Source organism: Schistocerca piceifrons, chromosome 8 (genome assembly GCF_021461385.2).
Source record: "Schistocerca piceifrons isolate TAMUIC-IGC-003096 chromosome 8, iqSchPice1.1, whole genome shotgun sequence".
Classification (NCBI taxonomy): domain Eukaryota; kingdom Metazoa; phylum Arthropoda; class Insecta; order Orthoptera; family Acrididae; genus Schistocerca; species Schistocerca piceifrons.
The window spans coordinates 316602277-316624005 of NC_060145.1; the positions used below are offsets into that span (position 1 = coordinate 316602277).

At 37.7% G+C, this 21729-nt stretch overlaps 1 protein-coding gene across 1 annotated transcript in view; it reads left to right on the forward strand.

Moving 5' to 3' along the window:
- Nucleotides 1-10070, forward strand: part of LOC124712313 (anoctamin-4-like) — a 262318-nt gene extending 252248 nt beyond the window's left edge. The window contains exon 19 of the mRNA XM_047242606.1: nucleotides 9563-10070. The gene's annotated coding sequence lies outside the window, so the exon portion shown is untranslated. The remainder of the gene's footprint in view (nucleotides 1-9562) is intronic.
- The last annotated feature ends 11659 nt before the right edge of the window (nucleotides 10071-21729 follow it).

Sequence of the window (21729 nt, forward strand, 5' to 3'; positions counted from 1 at the left end):
ACAACCCTGGCATAGTGAAACAACGGAAAGAGTTGAAAACAAATAAGTTACCAGGTATGGATAGACTCCCATTTTGGTTTCACAAAGAGTACTCTTTGGCATTATCTCCTACTTGGCTTGCATTTGTCATGAATCTCTTGCCCAGAGCCAAGTCCCAAGTGACTGTAAAAAATCACAGGTGTCACCTGTGTATAAGAAGGGTAAAAGAACAGACCCCATAAATACAGACCAACACCCTTAAAATTGGTTTTCTGAAGAACCCTTGAACATATTCTCAGTTCAAATATAATAATTTGTTTTGAGACCCAGAAGCTTATATTGATGAAAGCAAAGATCATGCAAAACTCAGCTTGCCCTTTTCTGTGAACTATGGATGAAGGGCAATAGGTAGATTCCATATTTCTAGATTTCCAGAAAGCATTTGACACAGTGTCCCACTGCAGACTATTAACGAAGATATGAGCATATGCAGTGGGGCACCAGATACATGAGTGGCTCAAAGACTTCTTAAGTAATTGAATCCACATGTTGTCTTCGATGGTGAGTGATCATCAGAGACAAGGGTATGGTCAGGAGTGCCCCAAGCAAGTGCGATAGGACTACTATTATTTCCTGTACACATAAATGATCTGGCAGGGTGGGCAGCAACTTGCTGTTGTTTGCTGATGATGCTGTGGTGTACGGGAAGATGTCGAAGTTGAGTGACTGTAGGAGGCCACAGTATGACTTAGACAAAATTTCTAGTTGATATAATGAATGGCACTTAGTTTTAATTGTAGACAACTGTAAGTTAAAGTGGGTGAGTAGGAAAAACAAACCCATAATTTTCAGATACTGCATTACTAGTGTCCTGCTTGACACATTCACATCGTTTAAATATCTGGGCATACTGTTGCTGAACAATATGAAATGGAACAAGCATATGAGGATTGTGGTAGGGAAGGCGAATGGTCAACTTCAGTTTATTTGTAGGATTTTGGGAGAGCATAGTTGATCTGTAAAGGAGACAACATGTAGGATGCTGGTGTGACCTATTCTTGACTACTGCTTGAGTGTTGGGGATCTGTACAAGGTCGAATTAGAGGAAGCTGTTCAGAGGCAGGTTGCGAGACTTGTTACCAGTAGGTTTTAACAACACATAAGTGTTACAGAGATGCTTTAAGAACTCAGATGGGAATCCTTGGAGGAAATGTGACATTCTTTTCAAGGTTCACTATTGAGAAAATTGAGAGAACTGGCACTTGAAGCTGACTGCAGAATAATTCTACTGCTGCCAATACACATTTAGTGTAAGGACCATGGAGGTAAGATATGAGAAACTACGACATAAGTTTTTGGGGCAAAACCAGGTCAAGATTAAAAGAAATTTTTATTATACAAGAAAAGAGTATTTGTATCATGACTCATAGCACACCACAAACACACTGTAGACCATTGAATATATTTTAAAATTCCTGGAAATGATCAGTAAAAATCACTGTAATTTTGAAACCAGCTCTAGCTACGATAATCACAATACAAGGCATTGTAAACACTCCCACATTCCCATGTAGCAAAAACCAGGAGTCAGACTCATGTGAGCCATTTAGGAATAAGGCTTTTAAATGCACTTTGATCCCGGATTAAATAGTTGGAAGACAAAAGTAAATTCAAGCATGAAGTAAAAAATACCTTTGGATAAATGCTTCTACAGTGTCAATGAATATCAGGCTCAGACAATAAGTTGAAACTTTTACTTGCTTTCAACAGTTTTAATGAATTTAAATTTATTTTCAAATTATGAAATACATACAAAAAATTCTGTTAAATGTCCCCAATACATTCTTTGTATAAGGTCTAGTTAATGCTCTACATATGTTTGTGATGAGTATGTATTTTTTGTGTACTAAATGTTTGTTCTCTATTTACAGGGTGTTTCAAAAACGACCGGTATATTTGAAACGGCAATAAAAACTAAACAAGCAGCGATAGAAATACACTGTTTGTTGCAATATGCTTGGGACAACAGTACATTTTCAGGCAGACAAACTTTCGAAATTACAGTAGTTACAATTTTCAACAACAGATGGCGCTGCGGTCTGGGAAACTCTATAGTACGATATTTTCCACATATCCACCATGTGTAGCAATAATATGGCGTAGTCTCTGAATGAAATTACCCGAAACCTTTGACAACATGTCTGGCAGAATGGCTTCACATGCAGATGAGATGTACTGCTTCATCTGTTCAATTGTTTCTGGATTCTGGCGGTACACCTGGTCTTTCAAGTGTCCCCACAGAAAGAAGTCACAGGGGTTCATGTCTGGCGAATAGGGAGGCCAATCCACGCCACCTCCTGTATGTTTTGGATAGCCCAAAGCAATCACACGATCATCGAAATATTCATTCAGGAAATTAAAGATGTCGGCCGTGCGATGTGGCCGGGCACCATCTTGCATAAACCACGAGGTGTTCGCAGTGTCGTCTAAGGCAGTTTGTACCACCACAAATTCACGAAGAATGTCCAGATAGCGTGATGCAGTAATCGTTTTGGATCTGAAAAATGGGCCAATGATTCCTTTGGAAGAAATGGCAGCCCAGACCAGTACTTTCTGAGGATGCAGGGACGATGGGACTGCAACATGGGGCTTTTCGGTTCCCCATATGTGCCAGTTCTGTTTATTGACAAAGCCGTCCAGGTAAAAATAAGCTTCATCAGTAAACCAAATGCTGCCCACATGCATATCGCCGTCATCAATCCTGTACACTATATCGTTAGCGAATGTCTCTCGTGCAGCAATGGTAGTGGCGCTGAGGGGTTGCCGCGTTTGAATTTTGTATGGATAGAGGTGTAAACTCTGGCACATGAGACGATACGTGGACGTTGGCGTCATTTGGACCGCAGCTGCAACACAGCGAACGGAAACCCAAGGCCGCTGTTGGATCACCTGCTGCACTAGCTGCGCATTGGCCTCTGTGGTTGCCGTACGCGGTCGCCCTACCTTTCCAGCACGTTCATCTGTCACGTTCCCAGTCCGTTGAAATTTTTCAAACAGATCCTTTATTGTATCGCTTTTCGTTCCTTTGGTTACATTAAACCTCCGTTGAAAACTTTGTCTTGTTGCAACAACACTGTGTTCTAGGCGGTGGAATTCCAACACCAGAAAAATCCTCTGTTCTAAGGAATAAACCATGTTGTCTACAGCACACTTGCACGTTGTGAACAGCACACGCTTACAGCAGAAAGACGACGTACAGAATGGCGCACCCACAGACTGCGTTGTCTTGTATATCTTTCACATCACTTGCAGCGCCATCTGTTGTTGAAAATTGTAACTACTGTAATTTCGAAAGTTCGTCCGCCTGAAAATGTACTGTTGTCCCAAGCATATTGCAACAAACGGTGTATTTCTATAGCTGCTCGTTTAGTTTTTATTGCCGTTTCAAATATACCGGTCATTTTTGAAACACCCTGTATGTACCATGGGTATGTAATTTGCTTTGCTTGTTTGTTATGTTATGCATTGTTATCATGTGTTAAATGTAAACAGTCAAATGAGAAATCCTACATCATATGTGTGGTATTTTGGATGATCAATTAAAAAAACACAAGACTTTTTTGGCATAAATGATCATCAGAATGGAAGTTCCAGCAGCTGGGATAAAAGGTGAAATAAAAAATTTAGATATAAATATAAATGTCCCTAAATGTTTGTACTGTAAGAATATCACAGCAAAATGTACAGTATGTATCGAGTAAAGTAGACATGGCAGAAGTACTTGAAGCAGCAGAACCACCACATATATTTATTATGATAGAACCTGAGCTACAACAAAATAAAATTTGTTTTTACAACATACAGGAATATGGAAAAGTAGTTTACTTCTGCAAATGTCAACATAAAGGTGGAGGAGTTGCAGTTTATGTACACAATGAAATGAGGGATTGCATTCTGTGGAGAGTGGATAACTACACAAAAATGCCATTTGAATTATCAGCAATACAAACAATGGTCAAAGGGGAACAAAAGTGTTTGATATTAAGGATATTCTGATCACCAAACAATCAATTAAATGGTTTTCTAAAGGAGCTAGAAGTTCTGTTAGACAAGGCTGTCAGACAATTCACATACATGATAGTAGCAGCTGATCTAAATATTAACACAATGAAAGAAAGCTGTTTTAGAAGGAATCTGAGTGATCTAATCAACACTTATGATCTAAATTTAGTAGTAAATAGTTCCACAAGATACAGTAAAGATACAGAGATGTTAATAGATCATGTAATTACCAACATTCCATAATACATACAAGAATTTCTTACCACCTTGGGATATTATTCTAGCTACCAGATAAGATAATAACGCCAGAAAAAAATCTTTAAAGGGCTGTGGCAAACAAAGCAAGTAAACCTACAAAGACTACAAAGATTAATGTGATCTAAGACAGGAGTGGTCAATACCTTACAGCATATGTAAGTAAGGGATGGGAGTAATTCCCCAAAACATTGTCCTGTTACATAGATCTTACATGTTCATTAGCATGTAGTAATACAAATAATAAGTGCAATAAAAACTGAGTCACAGCAGATGTAAAAATGAAGAAGGAAGAGCTAAAACTATCTATGAACAATCTCGGGTAAATCCAACACAAGCTGACAGTGATGTCTACAGTGACCAGAAGAGACCATACAAGAAATAGATAAAAGAACCCAAATCTAAATTACTACATAAACGAAATTGCAGCTTCTAATAATATCACAAAGTCCACATGGCACTGAAGGTATAAACATGAAAAACAGTGGGAACATAACTATAAAGAAAAATGGTAAGGAAATCAGGATACTAGAGAAGCCAGCAATATTTGAAATCAACAATATGTTGATGTAGTGGACAAAATAATAAACCAAAATTCTCCTGTCACAAAATGCATACAAAGTACTGCTCATGAGACAAAATGTTTGTTCCTTCTCCCAACAAATGAACTTGAACTAGTAAAAATAATACACTGGTTAAAAAGAAAAAATAGTAAGGAACTAGATGTTATCCCTACTGAACTAATGAAATGCTGTTTGCACTGGGTGGTAAAGACTCTGACTATGCTTATAAACTTAGCAGTGGAGAAGGAATATTCCTGACATGTTTAAAAAAGCATAAAGTGATCCCTATTTTCAAAGGAGGCAGGAAGGAAGATCCAGGAAAAAATTGACAAATAACTATTACAGGTGCCTGATATAAATTAATAGAAAGTGTAATTAAAGACAGAACACTACATTTTAAGGAAAAAGCAGTACTTTGAATGGTGCGGAACATGGATTTAGGAAAGGTAGATCCACCAATACAACAACTGCTGAATTTATAGCGTTTGTAACTAAGGCACTAGACAAAAAAGAAAGTTTGTGGCTCATTTCTTGATGTTTCAACAGCTTTGGACTGCCTGTGTCACAACATATTATTAGAAAAGTTTAAATGTTGTGGTATAAGGAGGAAAGCAGCTGCTATCATAAAATCACTCATGTAAAATGGTGAACAGTGTGTAGAAATAAAACAGAATGCGAACAGTACTGTCACAAATATCTATTCAGATTTTGAGTTTGTTAAATATAGAGTGCCTCAAGGATCAATGCTTGGCCACTGCTTTTTATTTTCTATGTAAATGATATGCTTGAAATAGTTGGTGGAAACACTGCCATGTATAGTGATGACGCTTCATTTGATATAAGTGGCATTTCACAGATGACCTACTAAAGCAAGCTCTTCTAAATAGGGAAACCATAAACAATTATTACAAAGGAAATAATTGTCTTATAAATGTAAACAAAACCACATACATACAAATAATTACAAACAAAATAGATAATTGAATAATATTGCTGTCAAGCTTGGAGACTTGGATATAAAAGAGGCAGAAACTTATAAATTCCTGATTGTGACGGCAGATAGGTACTTGACATTGGAGAACATGGAAATAATATTTGGAATAAGTGAGTTCAGGTAAATTTATAGTGATACAAATCTCAACAACAATAAACATACAAGCACTACTATCAATGTACTATGGCCTAGTTCATTCAAAAATTTCATATGCTGTCCTGGTATGGGAAAATTTTGCAAATGTGGACATATAAAGAGTAGTAACGCTACAAAAGAAGGTTATAACATGCATAACAAAATTATCTTCTAAAAATTCCTGCAGAAATAAATTCAGAGAACTAAACATATTAACAATATCATCACTAACACTGGGTGGTTATAATTAAACTTTCCCTGTTTAACATGTTATAACATGGAAACTAATTATCATACAAGTGCCAATCTTGGTAAATTAGTGTCCAGAATATGGAATACATGATTTCCATGGGTCACAGTGCCAACGTCCAGTTCCAACGATGGCCACGAGGTGCAGTGATCAGTCATTGTGATTCACAGTCTCACACATATGACCAGTTGCAGTGCACTGGTTTATGTATCAACATGAGCTTGGACAAAAGGAGCAGGGCATTATTGGTGAAGCCCTATTGTCAAAACAACAGTAATGCAGCAGCTGCACTATGAGAATATTACTGGCTGAAAGGATTATGGAAGGGCCTTCTTTCTCCACCTGCTGTGCAGAGGATGATGATGAAGCTTGAATCAACTGGAGAACTGGGCATCACTCTGGGAAGAGTCCAATGACTGGTAACACCACAGGTGTTGTTATGGTAGACAATACTGGGCACAATTCACAATCATCAGGCAGTGTGTGAGCTGTGTCAAAACAGTTGAACACCCTGTAGCCCACTGTATGGAAGCTGCTTCGAACCATCCTCAAATGGTATTCATACAAGACCCATATTGTACAGCAGCTTGCACCACAGGATGGACGACGATGTGTTGACTTCACTCTCCACTTTCTCACAAGGATCGATGTTGATGAGGGCTGGCCCTGGACCATCCTATGGACAGATGAAGCTCATTTTTCTCTGACAGCTAAGCTGAACACACACATAGCTGAGTGTGGGAATCTTCACCTCCAGTCCCCATGTATGAAGTTCCTCTGTATGGTAAATGTGCCACTGTGTGCCATAGCTTCACAGCTGTGTTCATCATTGGCCCATTCTTTTTTGAACAGGTTGGCACTCATGGACCAAAGGCGTGCAGTGTGACTGGCCAGTGTTACTGCGATATGCTTTGCCAGAATGTCATACCCACCCTACAGGAGGGAGATGCATTGAGCTCAACAGTTTTCATGCAACATGGGGCCCCACCACACATTGCTCATGAAGTTCAATGCTTCTCCGAAACACATTTGGAAATGATCGAATTATCAGCTGATTGGAGATGCATTGAGCTCAATAGTTTTCATGCAAGATGGGGCCCCACCGCACATTGCTCATGAAATTCAATGCTTCTCCAAATCACATTTGGAAATGATCGAATTATCAGCTGATCGTTTCCAAATGCTTGGTCGGTGTGATCACCTGATCTCTCTCCCTGTGATTTCTGAAAGACAGGGTTTACCAGGGGAACATTCACACAAATGCTGATTTGAAGTGCAGCATATGAAGAGAGGTAGCCAGCATACCTACGGACATGCTTCCCTCATGTCCTTGATACTAATGCTACCAAGTTTGGTACTAGTAAGGTAACTAGTTTCCATGTTACAACATGTTAAATAGGGAACAAATGATAATAATCACCAGGTATATGAAACAGTTATTTATGTAAAAAGTAACCATGCTGCATTGTTAAATAGAGGTATCCATAACTATAACACAAGAAATAAAAATGATTGTCATATTGAAGGACACTGGCTCAAATTAACTGACAAAGAGCCTTTAAAAGCAGGATGTCTTCTATAAAACAATTTGCCTAAAAGATAATACAAATATGTCCGTTTTCAAAAATAAGTCACTTGATTAAAACTTGTCCATACAGTGTTACAGAATACCTTGAAGCCAAAAATTAACATAAATTTTCATATGTAACCATGCAAATATATAAAAATTTTCAGAATGTATAATGTGAAGTTAAACTTTGATAATTATGTATATATATATATATATATATATATATATATAAATACAAAGATGAGGAGACTTACCGAACAAAAACGCTGGCAGGTCGATAGACACACAAACAAACACAAACATACACACAAAATTCAAGCTTTCGCAACAAATTGTTGCCTCATCAGGAAAGAGGGAAGGAGAGGGGAAGACGAAAGGAAGTGGGTTTTAAAGGAGAGGGTAAGGAGTCATTCCAATCCCGGGAGCGGAAAGACTTACCTTAGGGGGAAAAAAGGACAGGTATACATATATATATCAATGTTTTTTTTTAGATGCTTGTATGTTAGTGGCTATTTTTGGAGAAATCAGCCATTTTACTGATATAAGCATGTAGTTGTGTAATTTTAAGAGTTGTAATTTTTCATACTTCATGTAAACACGGCGTTTCCAATACCATTGTACAGAATGGTCTATGGACATAAATAAATAAAATAAAAATAAATAAATGTATGTAGATGTAAATGTAGTGGATGTCTTCTTTTTTTGTAGTGTCATGACTTTCATACACACCATTGGGTTTAAAAAGGGGCCTTTTTATTCTTAGGAAATACTTCAGAGAGAATATATATATTGTGCAGTAGATTTAAATTCCTTAATGTGCATAAGCACAAATGAATAAGAGATATTAGTAGCTTTGTATAAAAGAACGACAGAGTTGAGAAACAAAGTAAGTTAGTAGAAAAATGCAACGTATGTGATTAGTGACTTAAATGATCTAAGAAAGGTATACAACATACACACAAAATTCAAGCTTTCGCAACAAATTGTTGCCTCATCAGGAAAGAGGGAAGGAGAGGGGAAGACGAAAGGAAGTGGGTTTTAAAGGAGAGGGTAAGGAGTCATTCCAATCCCGGGAGCGGAAAGACTTACCTTAGGGGGAAAAAAGGACAGGTATACATATATATATCAATGTTTTTTTTTTAGATGCTTGTATGTTAGTGGCTATTTTTGGAGAAATCAGCCATTTTACTGATATAAGCATGTAGTTGTGTAATTTTAAGAGTTGTAATTTTTCATACTTCATGTAAACACGGCGTTTCCAATACCATTGTACAGAATGGTCTATGGACATAAATAAATAAAATAAAAATAAATAAATGTATGTAGATGTAAATGTAGTGGATGTCTTCTTTTTTTGTAGTGTCATGACTTTCATACACACCATTGGGTTTAAAAAGGGGCCTTTTTATTCTTAGGAAATACTTCAGAGAGAATATATATATTGTGCAGTAGATTTAAATTCCTTAATGTGCATAAGCACAAATGAATAAGAGATATTAGTAGCTTTGTATAAAAGAACGACAGAGTTGAGAAACAAAGTAAGTTAGTAGAAAAATGCAACGTATGTGATTAGTGACTTAAATGATCTAAGAAAGGTATACAACATAGAAGAAATTTATGGCAGCTAACTTATTATGTTATTAAGATCATTAAATAGTTCCACACACTTACACAAATTTGCACTGGTTTCTCTATCACATATGAGCTCTTTAGTTTTTGCACTTACATCCACTAATACATACCTCTTTTTTCAGATCTGCTGATGTGATGGACATTCACTGTATCCTGCCATAAACTATGTCTCAGTTTACTCATGAGAAAATATTGCATTTTAAAGGACTTTTTAAAAAAGACAGTTATTTACTTGTATTGATTTGTACCAGAGAATAAGAAATAACAAGGAGATTCGAGAAAATGAATATCCTTCATTGTGGCTAAATATGTTGTTGCTGATTGTATGTCCCACACAGGGACTTCTGCAAAACTAGAAGTTATCATAGACATAGGATCTATTAATTTGAACCCAAATCCAGTGGTCTCATGTTGGAGTTATGGAATCTAAGCTACCTGTTTTTTTCCGAAGTTTTCATGAAGTAACGCCTCAGCACCCACAGATTGTATTTTGTGGTAGAATCACTAAGAAAACATGTATTTGTTCTCATATTATTGAGGAAGTAATTATATATGGATATTACCTTGATATTTCTCTGTGTTCATTTCTTAAGTATGTTAAAACTTACACAACACTTGTCAGAATTAAATGTTGCCAGACTTCTTTCTTATAATAAGAAATAGTAAGATATGTTACTTGACTAGGCATCATAATTTCAAAGTGAAAAAAGTTAAATACAGACATCTGTTGTCTGTAATAATTTTATTCCCATGGAAGAAAGACAGTAAACATATTTATAATGTATTGTTGCTCTCAGAGGATGGGATGCATTCCAGTGTACCATTATAGTTGAAACAGAAGATGAAAGTTTACTTACTTGTTACTAATGCAAAAGAAATGAAATGTTACTGCTAGAAAAAAAATTAAAATGTGCTGTTGGATATCTGGCACTTATTAAAATGTTTTTACCTGAATAAAGGGAAATTAAAATGTGAGGAAAAGGATAAGATCTTCAGTTACAGAATAAACATTGATACGTAGTACAATACAGTACATGTATTAATGAGTTGTTGATACTCAATAGGTCAAAAATAAAGGCACGAGGTGAAAGCTCCTTTGTAAAGAAAATGATACAAAACAAAAAAGATAGAGAGATTGTGAGAAAAGGGCGGGTAGTGTGCACCAGGGGAAGTTGCAGTGGCAAAACATTGACTGATAAGTAAGTATTTCTCTTCTGTTCCACATAATATTCATATTAATTTTTTGTTTGGAATTAACTATTTAATTATGTGGTTTTATTTCATATTGCTTGCCAACTTTGTGAATATTTATGAGAAACATGTACATACAAATGTAGGCCTGCTGTGTAGATTACTAGATTTTTTTTGTAAGTTATGTCTCAAATATACTTATACCATAATCACAGCATCAAGCTTCTTTTTGATTTATAATCTTTTGTATTCAGTCTCAAACTTTTTTAAGAGTTAGATAAACATCATGATAAAAAGAAGGTGTTTGCTGTGACTAAATAAATGAACTCCAATTACAAGGAGACAGGATGTGAAATTTGTTACACTGCTGGTAGACATGTAAAAATTATTAACCTCACTTTTTGAACTGTTAGCTCCTTCCCCATAGGGTAAATGGTTTCCTGGAACTCAGCCTTCTCAGTGATTATTGGGAGTGTCCTTAAGCACTGTCAGTTCTGCTTCACTTTCAATTCTCTTCAATTGATGGATCAAGAACCCTTTCCCACCAATATGGCTAACTGCAGGTAACCATTGTAGGGCTGTAATTTTGATGCATCCACTGATGATAGGGATTACATTGTATAGTTTGGCATTAGTTTCTTCACAAGGGGATACTGAACCACACAGTGAAGCAGTATTCCATGACAGAATATAGTAGTCCTAGGGCAGGACCTCTCACTGTGTAAACACATTCTCCCCATCTGCTGCCAAGCAGTTTGTGTGGGTTATTGTTGTGTGTGTAGACTTTAGCTACTGTTGGTTCTAGATGTTTTCTACGGGACAAGGAGCAGTCCTTATGAGGCCAAAGTGCGTAGGAAACCAACATGGGGCAGCACTTCATTTTTGTTGTGAAAAGCAAGGTCCCTTGCAATATTATGTCTTAGAGAAGATCCCATTGTTGACTATACATTTAAAAAAATACTGTACCAGAAATGAGAACACAATTGGAACGATGAATCAAGTGATTAAGTTATTAAGAGATGTCTCTCTTACAAGGAACACCTAGAGTGCGATGTTGTAAGTTCAATCTTTATTTAAAGCTCATTTGAAACTGGTGTGTTAACAATTATCACAGGAAAAATATTAGATACTATTGATTCGTCATGTGCATCAGGAGAGTGATGGAAAATGAGTGTTCAGGAGGTGCAGAGACCAACCTTCTATGGGGTATATGTATTACACTTCTTAAAATGGATATTGCTGACGTTCAAGAAATGTTCAAAACAAACCATTATCTTGCACTATGAACACCAAGTGAAAAATGGTGCACCACAATCATCACAAAGTTTCACACTATCAATATCGAAGGCAAACTCCTAGCAAATTACAAACCATGCAGGGTGTTCAGATGGCATCACTCTTAAAGAATGTATGTAGGATCAAATGGATGTAACGGGCTGATGAGAACTGATGGCATGCAACGGAATGCAAGACAGTCTGCTGTGAAGCTTAACATGAAATGGACTATTCTTTAAGGCAGAGCTGCACATAGTGTAATAATGTTTTATAGACATGCAAAAAGCACACATCTAGAGGCTGAATTTGTCCAGTGGTTCTAGATCGTATGAATTGCAATGTCACACAGTCTTCAAGAGGGATAGTTTTCTTAAGGAAGTATTTCAGACCGTCTACTGGCCAAAAGCAGTGCTTGTACCATAGTCATAGTTGTCTGATGCTGATTTTTCCACTGTTGCTTGTTATGACACAAATATTCCTTACTGCTCCTGCTGGATCATGCACATCAGTGAAGAAGCATAGGGGGCAGAGCACCTCCAATTTCTCACAGCACACTATGGATACATCATCAATAGGTGACCAGGTTGTATTGGCAGGATTTCAGTGTGGAAGAGGCGATAGCTGTTGAAATGCAGGTACTGTTACGGTTGGTGGGTTTAATGTGGACAGAGGTGTGGATGAAGCCATCAGAGAGGAGGAGATCAATGTCCAGGAAGGTGGCATGCTGAGGTGAGGTGGACCACATGAAGCAGATGAGAGAGATGGTGTTGAGATTAAGAAAGAATTGAGGATATAGTGTCTAGCCCCTGAGTCCAGATCATGAAGGTATCATCAGTGAACCTGAACTAGACCAGAAGGTTGTTGTTTTGGGAAGCTCAATAGGTTTTGTCTAAATGGCCCATAAACAGGATGGCATAGGTGGGTGCCATGTGGATGCCTATGGCTGTGCCATAGTTTTGTTTGTATACCTTTCCTTGAAAGGAGAAGTAGTTGTGTGCTAGGATAAAGTTAATAAGGTGTCTGAGGTAGTGTGTTTGAAACATGAATGATATTGGAAGAGGTACTGTTCAATAGTGGGTATTCTATGGGCATGAGGGATGTTGGTGCATAGGGAAGTGTGTCAACAGTATCGAGTAGAGATCTAGGAGGTAAAGGGTTGGGGATAGTGGAGAGTTGGTAAAGTAATTGGTTGATATCTTCAACATTCAAGGCTAGATATTGGGCAACTGGTTGGGGTTGTTGCTCAATGAGGGCCAAAATTCTTTCATTGGGAGCACAATAACCAGCTACAATGCTGCATTGAGAATTGTTGAGTTGGTGGGTTTTAAGGAGCATGTAGAAGATCGGTGTGTGGCATATCAGTGGGGTGAGGAGGGGATTCAGGTGGGAGGTTCCAGGAAGGGCACAAGGCTTTAAGCAGGGATCAAAGATTATGTAGGACTTCTGGAATGGGATCTCTCTGTAGAGTTTATAGGTGGGAGTCAGACAATTGACCAAGGCCCTCCAGCAGGTGGTTACTGTGATTCATGATGACAGTAGTAGAACCTTTGTCTGCTGGTAGGATGATGAGGCAAGGATCTGTTTTGAGGCTGTGTACGACTGTCGTTTCTTCTGCTTAATGGTTTGTTTTCTGAGAAATGGACCTGTGGAAGGATGGTGAGGCCAAGTTTGAGGTAAAGAATTCTTGGAAGGTGACTGGAGGGCTATTAGATTGTGGGGGAGGAGGGGGATAATCACAGTTGGATGGTCATATGAACTGGGAGATGCAGGGTTTTGATGTTGGGATTAGGTTGCAATTTTGTTGGAGAGACTGGCAGCAAAGAAGATTTTCCACTGTGGGAGAAATCCAGCACGCTTAAATTTGGATGTAGGATTAAAGGTGAGGCCTTTAGAGAGGACTGAACCTTCTGTGGGGCTCAGGGGTTTGGTAGAAAGGTGAACAACAGTGTTATGGGATTGTTTCGACTCCAGATTTAGTGGTATGTTGGCAGGGTGTACTGGGGGATGTGGCAAATTGAAAAGATCGGCCGGGCAGCACCCGGGTGTTATGAGAGGTTAATGAGGAGGAGCATTATGGGTGTGATGCGGATTGGATGGTGATGCCCCAAGTGACAGATGCAATGTTAACAGGCTGGATAACTTTGGTGGTGGTGTCTGGAACACTCTTCCAGATGCTGGAGTGCAGGGTTCAGTTTCAGAGATGTGATTTATATAGTAGGGATTGGACATTAGCAGTATCTTGCAGAGGGAACAGAGGTGGTTCTGCACCATGGAGATGTGTTTTTGCAGTACAAGGTTTGTGAGGGACATTTCATTGTGAAAGGAGGGGTATGATCAACAAAAATAAATTTTTGCAGTTAAACTGTTGGTGGAGGGGCGGGGAGAGGGGGAATTCCATAGGCATCATTTAAGGAACAGGATGTGGAACTGGGTTTTTCCCAGGGAAAAGAATACATTTCTAAATTGTTGCAAAAAGATGAGGCAGGGTGCATTGTGGCAGGAATGGTGTTGGGGAAATGGGAAGTGATATAGGAAAAGGGGAAATGAAAGTGTTAGGTGGTTGTGAGGGGAGGTGGATTACAGAAAAAGATGTGTAAAGATATGTACAGATACGCAAAAATACACATTACACATAAAACTAATCAATATATAAACATATGCAAAAGTACCCACAAACATGCACAAATATAAAAAAAGATATCAATTACAATTAATTAACATTTACACATATCAGTCATTTGCTATTTAAAGCCATTTGCATTCATCCCACTATTACAAAAAATATGTAAATAATATTCTTTATCATCAAAGTAATGGAAGAACTGTAAAAGTTATGATACTTGAGAGCTTTGAAGTGGAAAGCTGAAGCTGGTATGCTTCATGTCAAACAATGCAGCTGCAGCCATGGAGCCCAGCAGAAATGCCGTGAACAGCAGCAGTTTCTTTTTATCCACATGATTTAATTTAGTTTTTGTCTAATGTGTTTCTGTGAAGCATTGTTTGAATTGATTATAGGGTGTAGCAGCAGCCATGGAGCCCAGCATAAATGCTGTGAACAGCAGCAGTTTCTTTTTATCCACATGATTCAATTTAGTTTTTGTCTAATGTGTTTCTGTGAAGCATTGTTTGAATTGATTATAGGGTGTAGCAAAAACAAGAAGTGGTGTGGCACCAGTAGGCCAACTTAGAGTGTGGACAGTGACTGCATGGATTAGTATCATTTTCTTCGTGGCATGGACGAACTCTGATTGAAGATGGATAGTGACTGCACCTGTTGTGGACAGATGTGTAGGGAATTGGTTATGGTCCATAAACAGCTGAAAGCTGTGTTGGCTACAGTTGACAGGCTTCAGACTGCTATTGTATGCTGTGGTAGCCTTGGGACACTTGAGCTGAATGCTTTGGTACCTTTAGTGCCTATAGCACCCCTGGGATCTCCGATGTTGCAGCATCTACTGATTTACACATCCTGGTTGGTTACCACTTAACTAGTGGTGAATGGCAAACAGTGGCAGAACTGCAAATCTTTAGGCAGAAGGTGAAAGTGGATACTAGCCACATGTCTATGCCCTTATGCTTTAAAAAAGGTTTGAAACATTACCAACATCTGTTGGCACTGGGGCTGATTTACCTTAAAAGTCTGGACAAGTGCAGAGAGTGGAGTTGCTTGTAATTGGGAGCTCCATCATTAGACAGGTGCTGGAACTCCTTAAGGTAATAGTGGGCAGGTCAGAAAGTATGGCCAGTGTCCACTTTGTTTGCTGCTGGTAGGTCATGTCTGAGATGTGGAGGAAGCTCTGCTGGCTGCAGTTGAGTGCACTGGGTGCACCTGGATACATATGAATGATGCCTGCTGCCTATATTCAGAGGCTATCAGTGGTTCCTACAACTGGCTGTTTACTTTGGTGTAAACAACTAGCCTCACATGCTCTCCTATTTTATGTATTAAGATTATATAAAATTTTCACTAATTTCCTTTTCAAAATTGTGATGTTAAAGTTTCTACATTAAGCTCATAGTATGTAATTATCAAAATGGTAGAAACAAATTCACACCACAAAACTTTATTATTCAGATCATTCACTTTGTTTTCCTTGTTGCAGTCAGCTAATTAGTTACAACAGAAATGATGGTAATCAAAAGATATTATAATTATAAAATTCTATACATCTAATCATAGGAAAAATCTTATGTGTTAATAGGTAAATTCAGAAGAAAATGCCACATCTAAATTGAAGAGCTATTTTTGCTATTTTCAGTAAAGTATTTACATTAAATCAGACTTAATTAGTTTAAAAGATACTGTTAATAACGATTTCACCCAGTCCAAACTTTCAGTGTCAATTTTAGCCAAACTACTGTAAATTTCTGAGATTTGTTGACATACTTTTGATCAATTGATTTTTCTGTATCTGTTGACATCCATATTAATGAGAAAGAGTCCTTAACTAAAAATTACAAATTTTCAATAATTAAATGTTAATGCATAGGCATAAATTAGTACTGGATATTTTAATAAATGCTGCTCATGATAAATAATATACAAACAAAATATGATCATAAAATTAATAACCGATTGTAGCAAAATTACTGTAAATTTCCGAGATCTGTTGAGGTACTTTTGATCACCTAATTTCTTTGAATCCGTTGACACTCATATTAATGAGCAATAGTCCCTAAATAAAATGACTAAATTTTCAATAACTAAATGTTAAATGTCCAGGATGGAGCCCACAGTCATAAACCCAGGACCCCCAATGTATATGCATAAATTAGTACTGCATATTTTAATAAATGCTGCTCATGATAAATAATATACAAACAAAATATGATGACAAAATCAGTAGCCAATAAAAGGTGAATTTTGTGATCTACAGAATTTGTAACCTACTATAAATTAATGCAGTTCAGTAATATCCTGAATCAGGTCTTTGTAAAATTCCTTGTGCCACTCCGAGCCAATCTCGCTCCAGTTTGCTCTCTCACTCATTATGTTCATTGTCAGTCGCCCCTCTGTTCATTTAATTCAGGCTGAAAGGGAATGTTTTATTGTTACGAACAACAGACATCAAAATCTATGTTAATATTTGTGACTATAGTAACCATTCTATGACTTCTTCTACTGAATCACATATGAAGCAATAATGATCACTTCATTTGCACTGTGTGAAATTTTACTTTCTGTTGAGTTAAGAACAATGAAGCTCCATGTATGTCCACACTAACTGCCTGTCTCTAAACATCATGGAGACTGTTAGAGACCTACTCAACACCAGTCGGATTTTAAAGAGAAGAATAAAGATTGGTAAACTTCCAAAAAAGAAGCTTCTGGTTGTTTACTTTAAGCGTAAGTCCTACAACAGCACTTTCAGGTGGTGATCCAGCAAAATTGTGCAGCTACCTAGGCTTATTCTATAACAGGTAGGTCTAGTTTACATGACAAATGGAATGCTTAAAACAGAGCCTCAGATGATTCTATGATGTTACTGGATGTGGATTTCTTGATGTTCACTATAGGGTGGAGAATTGTAGGATCTCCTTTAATAGGTCATGTATGCACTATACATGTGAAGTGGCTACTGTAATAGCAGTGTACATGTGGAGTGAACATCTGGGTTTTTAGTGTAGAGAAATCCCTCCACAGGCTTAATAAATTATGTTCTGATTTCAGACAGGAATGAATACTATTCCCATTAATCAAAAAACCTAGCATTCATCATGTCAGACTAGAGAAAGAAACTGTTAATGTAGTGTTAGTTAACTATAAGACTGTCTATGGGAAGGTCCCAGTACTAATCTTGCTTATAGGGCTAGTCAGAAAGTAGGGAACATTTTAGCATAAAAAAAATAAGTAAAATAAATACATTTTATTATATATATCTGAAAGAGTGACTGACATATTACTTTTCCACATAGCCAACAAACACATTGAGGCACTTATTGTAGCAGTGGACAAGCTTTGAAAGACCTTCATCATAAAATTCTGCCACCTGAGACTTCAGCCAGTGAGTCAAGCCTGCCTAGAGTTCTGCGTCATCATCAAAGCATTGTGTTGCAAGGCAGTTCTTCATCTTGGGAAACAAGGTGAAGTCGATTGGTGTAAGATTGGAGCTGCAGGGTGGATGAGGGAAAATTTTAGGGTGGTTTGCCATGTGAGGTCAGGCATTGTCATGCAAAAACAAAATTTTGGACATCGGCTTTCCTTGGTGTTTGTTTTGAACTGCTCTTCTAAGGCTGTGCATAGTTTGACTGTACCAGGGCAAATTTATGGTTGCTCCACATTCGAGAAACTCAATAAGAAGCACACCTTGCCTATCCCAAAACACTGTCACCATTAACTTCCTTGCTGACAAGGTTTGCAAACATTTTCTTGGTTTTTGGGGGGATATTGTGTGCCCACACTCCATGGACTGTAATTTTGTCTGGAAATTGATGTGTTTCGCCCAAGTCTCATCACCGGTTACAATTCAATTCAGTAATGTATCACCATGTTTGTGGTAGGCCTCCAGAAATGTCAACATTGCTCCCATTCACTGTTCTTTATGGTTCTCTGTAAGCATTTTGGGCACCCATCGTGCACAAAATTTGTGGTAGCCTAGTTTTTGAGTGACAATTTCAAACAACAAAATTCCATGAAACCTGTGGAAAAGGAAGTGAAAGCTCTGTTATTGTGAAGTGATGGTTTTCACGAATCGTTTCATCAACTTTAGCAACAAGATCACCAGTCACAATGCTCGAGCATCCACTCTTCTCTTCATCATGAATGTTTGTTTGGATATTTTTAAACCGAATGCACCATTTCCAGATGGAACATTCACTCATTACATTGTTTCCGTACACTTCACACAGTTCATGATAAATTTCTATAGGTTTCAGGTTTCTTGCCAACAAAAACTGTATCACAGACCGTACCTCACAACTGGTGGGATTTTTTATTGCAGCACATATTTCAAATTCGAATATAAAAAAAACCAGATGTGCAGAGACATTCCCACTGCCACGGATGGATACTGACTGAGCTGCCTAGTATGCACATACCAAAATATATTTGATCGGCGCCCGCCTAGTGCCGTCAGACACAAACGTTTCCTACTTTCTGAATAGCCCTTGTAAATGGTAACAATATCAGCATAGTACTGGGGACAGAAAGCTGTTAATAGCAATGAAATTGTAAATTCAAATTGGAATGTATATTGTAAAGATAGGTTGAAGCTTGGAAGTGGAGTCACATTTAATGGTTGTAAAATAAATAATATCAAATTAGGTTATTGCATATTCCAACTGTGAATTAATTTGGGAGAAGATAAAATTTGGGTGGATTAAACTTGGTTATCTGATGCTTTTACATACCTTCTGCCTCAGGAGCAAAAGTGGCAGTATATTTGAAGGGAAAAATGTAGAGACAAGGACACAATTTAAATTGTTCTAAATGTGTTATCTGAAAATTACCTGTAGCAAATAATCAGACAACTGATTCATGGAAATAACAGATGTCTTGGCCACCAACAGGCCCAAAATTTTGAAACTAGCATAGAACAAGTAATCTTTGATCATATGACTGTTACATCATCACTGAATAAAGCTGCAAATATGAATGTAAAGAAAGGAAGGAAGATATCTCTGTATAGCAAGAGAGACAAAAAACATATTTCAGATTACATGAAAAACTCATCTCCAGAACTGCAACTGTAGAACATTATTGGACAAAGTTGCAGGGTATTGTAAAATAAAACTTTACAAGTACACATTGAGCAAAGTTGTAAGGCACTGGAAAAGACCTCCCATGTTTTTACACCTGTGTTAGAAAACAAAGAGAGCCTCACTGCAAATTTAAATGTAGCTGTAGCCTTACAGAAACAAATACCATATTTACTCGAATCTAAGCCGCACTCAAATCTAAGCCGCACCTGAAAAATGAGCCTCGAAATAAAGGAAAAAAAAAAATTCCCAAATCTAAGCCGCACCTGAAATTTGAGCCTCGAAATTCAAGGGGAGAGAAAAGTTTTAGGCCGAACCTCCAAATCGAAACAAAGTTGGTCCATTGTAATATGAGACACAATTTACGTTGAATGAATGACGATACAGCTACAGTAGTTTGGTTCGAGTTGTAAGCTTAGCAGTTAAGCTTTACCAGGTAGCCATTGCTATGCGTCAGGCGCTCCGTCCGTATTTATACGGATACCCTTCCTTTTTCACGTGCTTCGTCTGGTTTGAATCGATTGCTTATTTTGCTTTGATCTGATAAGTGCCGTTTTCGATGTTATAGGTGTTTACGTCAGTCACTCTAAGCTGAAAATGCATTACTATACTGTGTCATGCATTGTTTGTCGCATTCTGATAGTGCGTGTTTACGGCCTGTCGCTGCTCGCGGCATGGCTTGCTTTTGTGCGCGCTACCACCGCCTACAATTAAAAAAAGAGAGGAATCGTCTCATTAGCGAAACAATGGCAAGAGACTGCTATTTGTTGTTACTTACACTGCTGCTTTCTTTGATAATGATCAACAAGAACCAAATAATAGACTGTGTATGATAGAACATGTTCTGAACGAGAGTTTGGCGAAAATTTTTCTCCGTTTGAAAATCTTTGCGGCCGCTTCTTTAGTACATCAAATTCTGCACAGAAATTAGTCATCTTAGATTTAAAAATCTAGTCAGTTGCCGTGCTTCATTTCTGACTGTATCACTATTAGGCATATGAGTAATACGAATATGAACATGACACGGTACATATATTCTTCCGCATTTGCTGTTGTCTCACGCTAGTTTCGTAGTTTATTAGGCAGACAGGATTTAAATGAGATAGAAGCAAACACGAAAGAATACATGGCAAAATGTTTATATTTGTATTATTCTTATGGTGAAGAGAATACTGCATGTGATTCACATTTCATCAAGTTCCTATTAGCAACCATCTCTTCTCACAGGTAGGAAAAAATTCAGAACGTAGAGTTGGCCATATTGACAAAAATCCCAGTCTTGCCAGTCAGATTTTAGTAGTACATTGAAATTCTGCTACATTCTAAGATGAACAATACGGAATTTGTATTTACTTCGTTGGATAATGTATGAAAATGCAGTGGTCAAAACTCGGGCAGAGAAAAAAAGCTTGTCTTCCAATTTTTTTAAAATTTTATTTACTGACGCAGAGGTTTTGGCGTCGGTATTTATCTTTGTGCCTACAAAGGATGCCTGTGTAGCGCTACATATATTCGACGGCAGAAGTTAGTTATGGCGGCACCTACCAACATTTTCCAGAACTTCCGCTTGCTTCGCACTCGATTCTAAGCCGCAGGCAGTTTTTTGGATTACAAAAACCGGAAAAAAGTGCGGCTTAGATTCAAGTAAATACGGTACTGAACAAAGCCAAAATTAGTGTAAGGAGAGCATTTGGAAAGTGTTCAGTGAATTGGAAAATCAAGTTATCTTCTGACTTGACAGAAATTCCTAAGAAGTTTTGGTATCTTGTTAAATCAGTAAACATTCAAAGCAACCTATCCAGACAGTCTGTGACCATAATGACACTTAAAAGATGGATGTCAGAGAGAATGTCAAAACTGTTTCACTTAAGAACATCACACTATGGTTCTTCTTTAAATTATCACATGAGCATCAAAATGGCGATGTCAGAATAAGTGACTATAAGACAGAAAAGCAATTGAATTCCCTCAATAGAGGAAAGGTCATTGGTCCTGGTGGGACGTAAGTGTGATACTAAATAAGATATGGAGAAGAACTTGCTCCTCTTCTAGTAGCAGTGTACTGCAGGTTGTCAGAGGACCAAAGCATTCACAGTGATTAAAAAAAAGCATGGGCTCTGGATCG